Genomic DNA, 5,657 nt, shown 5'->3' with positions numbered 1-5,657 from the left:
GGTGACCTCCTCCCAGGCTACCTTTGCATCATCAGCCCGTGGAGGTCTGCTCGCAGTTCCGTATATTCAGACATTGCGAGCTTGGACCTCCCGGACCAAAACATCAGTTTCCTCCTGGGAGAAGTTTGGCCGTCTGATGCTGCTGCTCTCGTCCGCCATGGCGAATTGAGTAAACTCTCATCACGCCTTCGCGCGGTGCATTTAAGGGCGAGGAAGAGGGGCTCATTTGATTGGTGTGACGTGTGTAAAACCCACTCCACACCTTCTCTCCTCCCTCTTTCCGACTTGTGCCGGTAGGAGGGACGGAGGTGGGATAGAGGAGTAGCTGCGCCAGCGCGCACTGTGTGCCAAACTTACAAAATCCGCCTGGCCACACCCAGTTGGCGAAGCGCAGGTGCGCTGCACCTCCGCCACGCCCGGTCTGCGAAACTAGAGCCCATTGTGTTTGTGTTGTGAGCAGGGAATTTTTACAGTTTTTGTGCCACAGCATAATGCATTGTCAAGACAGATTTATTTTTTTAACAGTGATTTGTAATAGTTTTGAAAGACACATACAAACAACGTTACAAACAACTTATTTTGTCTTTAATCTATTGGACTTGTCATGTTGAGGTACTTATCTACCACAAGTTCACATGAGTCGGCTCCCACAGCATCCATGATAAAATGACCAGAGCAAGGACTTCCAGGCTAAATATATAGACTTGTATTTGAATAGTACTTGCACTACGACTGATGAGTAAGTCAAGAACACAAGTACAGACAAACAACTACATTCAAAATTAGAAAGGCTTCCAGAAGTCCTTTTTTAAAATGACACTCATATGGACCCCTGGAGGCAGCAAACAATCCTTGAGTAACTAATCTATCAGAAACACAAAAGACAAGTAACTGGTGTTTCTGTTAACAATGTTCAGCCAAACAATCAGTGGGCTGAGAGGATCCATCAGGTCATACTGTATTCCAAACGAAGACTGAAGAAGACAGTCAATAATAACAATACGTCTACTATACAAAATGCACTGACATCTGCCTTTGTCTTCTACATAATGTCCAGTACACTGCATTTATCATGACCAGTGGATCTCCTCTGCATGGGTAGACAATTTTAATCCTTCACTGGAAACACACCAATAATAATGAAATGTATAGCCATTCAATGTTTCAGTGCTGATACAATAGCAGCCATAAGTTGTATCATAAAGAAAATCTTAAAGCGGACCTTTAATGCTTTTCTGTATTTTGTACCTTACGTAAAGTGCTACATCAAGAATGTTCATATTAAACATGGCCAAAGTTTCAAATAATAGGGTAAACATATTAAGAAGTAATCCCTGTGAGAAAAAACCTCAACACTCTGTTTCCAGCTGCATTTTACTACTGTAGTTACAGTATGACATCATTGTGTGTCATTTTTTTTATGGTCATCTGCTCCAGACACGCACTGTGAGTATTTACATTACGTAGCCTACACTGCTAAATGAACCTACAAGCTAATTTCAGACACATGTAATCTTGGTTTCAGATGTTAAAAATTTCTCCCTGATATTTCATGGTAAAAAGTACAGCTTATCTCTTTTACAGTCATTCTCTGGGTGCAATCGAAAGCTCCAGGGATGGCAATTTTCTGTGGAAAAGAGGAAGTTAGCATCACCGTGGTTCCCTCGTCAAAGGCCTATGGGATTCTCCTATTGGATATTGAATTTTTGCAGAAAATAAGTGCTGTGGCAAAAAAAAAGAAAAAAAAATGTATACTTTCACATTTTGTTCAGCAAGATAATCTTCACAGATGAACACCATTTCTATGTTTTTTTAAGTGTAAATGCAGTTGAAGTGAAGCTGTAAAGCTGTGTTTGGCATGATGATGTTCTGTAGTTTCATTTGCCCACTTGTTTCCATTTTTAAGACCCATAAATTTTAAACTTCAAAATTCATGGATGGGGTATTTACTGACACATTTTATGTCATGGAACAAAACATGAAGGTCTTTTAAACTTGTGTTAAACATAGACCTTAAGTCAGGCATCTAACCAGAAACCCATGCAAAAAACCCACTGACTTCAAAACAAGGGAACTGGGAGTGCTAAAATACTAACTCATTTTCCAGTTTTAGGACTCATTACTGGGGCACTCTCGCAGAGGCGCTGAGATATGGAAGACCCAGAAACACTGACCAATCAGAGCGACCTGGGCTTTGGCTGAGGAGGAGACAGGCTCTTAAGCAGAACTAGCTTACACAGAAGGTGAAAATATTATAGGTGTTCCAGCAAAGACAGTATGAGGGGGAAAAAAGTATTGACCATCGAAGCATGTAAACATGTTCTAGTAGAAACCCAAAATACAAGCATGAGCCTGAAAATGAGCATAATAGGTCCTCTCTAAGGCTGAAAATTTTAAAGAGCAGTGCTTTAATGGATGCTTTTTCTTATTTTTTTTAAATATTTTTTTTTACTAATATCCATGATGTTCCTCCTTCATTTTTTACCACTGATACAATAAATATAAAAGAAGGGTAGGTTTCATAGGCTCACAGACATATAATGTCATGGTCTCCATAACTGGTGTTACTTTTCTTTCATAATGCACCATACAATGAAGTTTTCCTCTCTTTTCACATGGAGATGAGTAGTGTGATCTCCCAGCTCAGGCATGGCACCAGTCGCTTCAGTCCCTTTTTTTAGATTGTCATCTATAACCAGACAGTGCTGAAAGATGCAGCCATTGTGTCTTCTTGTCCAGTGACATTTGCATCCCGGCTCAAGCGTCCCATGGAAGGGTGGGTATGTTGAGGCTGAAACTGAGATGTGATTGTCATTTTAGATGTCATCACAGCATTTGCTACATACTGTTAAAATGTATGAAAAGGCCTGCAATCTGTTGGCTTTTACAGGGCCTCAGCACAATTAATGCAATGTTCTCCATCTGCAAATAGAGGAGAGCTGTCATCCCTTGCATACATGTCTGAGCACTGTTTAGCTGCTGAATGGGAGATATGAAAGCTGAGCTCAGCCTTCCTCTTGAAAAGACAAATGCAGAGAAAAGGAGAGGATTTACCCCTGGAGAACAAAGAAAACTACAAAATCACTTCTGTTTTTCAGGGGCTCCGTTTGACGAGAACACCCAAGCCAGGTCCTTAAAATAGAAAGTTAACAGCTCATGTCACTCAGCTGCTGACAAGCAGAGGATAAGAGGCCTTGCTATAATCTCTGTGTGTTGTATCTGAATCCCTAAACAGGCTCCTGAACAGGGACAGCACAAACTACAGTGGCAGGGCATTTATGGAAGAAGGGGGTCCTAGAAGCTACTAAGTGGTTCCTATCTGGTTTGGAGAGCGGGCTCTCAGTGCACTCTGACTCATGCTGACACATGCACTTCAGTGACAAAGCCCAGAAATGTGGCTTAGGTTGTTCAAATGAATAAGGTGCAGATTGGATAGACTGTGATCCTAATCACCAGGCTCATATGTGCACGTCCCCCTTTTAGCAACGTTGACTTGTTTGGGTTTCGCATTAAATTAATCTCTTTTCATTTTAGTGTTTGGCTTGGTATGTTCAGAAACACATCTGTACACCTTTAAACTTTTCATCAGATGCAAAACCAGAAACATAGGAGGCAGTAAAAAGAGTCATTCCTTTATATTCTCTTAATATAACTTGTGCTCAGACATAGAATAAAATAATGGCTAAACAGTGAAAATGCAGACTTGTGATCCTTGAACAATATGCTCAACAAGACTGAGGACTCCATTTTGATGTCAGTGTAGTGCACAGAACACCTGCGCTGGTTGAGTATCTTGGTGAGCCCTACCCACCCAACACTTGTATGTGGGGGCCCATGTGGGGTGTTACAAAGGGGTGTTAAAAATGGCTTTGTATGGGATTGTCCATGGGTTCCATATTTGCCACATGCCAAATGCCTAGATAGGATGCCCATTTTTGGTCCATACCCACTTGGGACCCAGGTAGTCCTACCATAAGCCATGTGGGGCCCACTTGGGTAAACCCACCCATGAGGGCAAGTGGCATCTGGCCAATATGGAACCCCTGGACAATCCAATACAAAGCCCACTTTTCAGCCCATTTACAGCCGACATGGGCCCCACTTACAAATGTTGTCTGGGCAGTGGGAGGAGAAGTGCAGTAGAAGGCATAGCAATGTCAGTCCAGCACTGTAGTGCAATCTTGGTGGCAAAAATAAATGTGCTTAGTACTCTAGGTTTAGTGGTAGAGCAGGCGCTCCATGTACAAGGCTGTTGCCGCAGCGGCCCGGGTTCGACTCCAGCCTGTGGCCCCTTGCTGCATGTCTCTCCCTCTCTCTCTCCCCCTTTCACACTTCACTATCCTATCAATTAAAGGCAAAAAATGCCCATAAAAATATCTTTTAAAAAAAAGAAATGTGCCTGCTCAGACAATACAGTCTCACTCTGACCACGTCGCATTTTGCCGCTTTGTCGTGGACTTTCCACATTGACATATGACATGCAAGGTAGCCTGGGTGCATCTCTTGTTGACGCTCTATAATGCCATGTCAATTTTAACCTGTTACATTCATTTTGCCTTTTCAAAATACACAGTACACACAGTACAATTATTTAAATGAAACTTGAACTGCAATAAAATGCCACAAACAAAAACACACATTGACGTGCTGCTGTAACAGCTTCCACTCTTTCAGGCTCTTTACCAGATGTTGGAACCTGGCTGCTGGGATTTGCTCCCATTCAGACAAAAGAGAATCAGCGAGGTTCAACACTGATGCTGGGTAATCAGGTCTGGCCCAAAGTCAGCCTTTCAGTTCATTCCAGAGGTGTTGGATGTGGTTGAGGTCAGGGTGCTATGCTGGCATTCACGCTCCTCCACACCAATCCAGAGTAAACCATTTCTTTATGGAGGTGTCTTTGTGCACAGGGACACAAAAGGAAAGGGACAAACACAAACTATTGGGAGCACACAATTGTCACAAATACAACTGTATGCTGTAGCATTCTCCTTTCATAGAGATTTAGTGTAGTACAGTCAGGTAAAAAGGTAGCTAGTAGCCTAACCACAATTAATCTAATTGCAAGAAACATATGGCCCAAATGACTTTAAAACCATTGAAATTACAAAAACATTATAGGCTACCAATTTATCCACAGTGATTGAGGATGCAATATAATGTTGATAAGACGTGAACACTATTAAAACTATTTCTCCTTATCCTTTTATAGACAACTATTAAAAGTAGGCTATCATACTTCATATTAAACAATATATTGGAGGCAAGCACCAACTGAGCAGCCATTACATTCAGGTTGGCTTAGCTCATATATTGAGGGCTGCCTTTACAGCATCATTCTATTGTCTATAGGTGTTCATTTACTATGTACTTATGTAGTAAGGTATTCCATCACTCTATTGCGTCATATTGAGTGATAGTGATAGATGCATGGATCACAATTTTTTCATTTGTTTGATCTGATCAAGCAAGTAAAGCAGGTTCATGCTGTAACACTTACTATGAAGGTGTGATGAAGTCTTCAAACCTCTATCCTGACCTGACGCCCAGAAAAGATTAATAAGCATATTAACTGAATGCATCTATTATCTGATGTCTATTGTAATGGCATTCTCATAGAATCATCTGATGAAAACTACAATTATACTGTTATATAACCA

Source organism: Epinephelus moara, chromosome 8 (genome assembly GCF_006386435.1).
Source record: "Epinephelus moara isolate mb chromosome 8, YSFRI_EMoa_1.0, whole genome shotgun sequence".
NCBI classification, from domain to species: Eukaryota; Metazoa; Chordata; class Actinopteri; order Perciformes; family Serranidae; genus Epinephelus; species Epinephelus moara.
Note: the sequence above shows the minus strand (reverse complement) of the source record.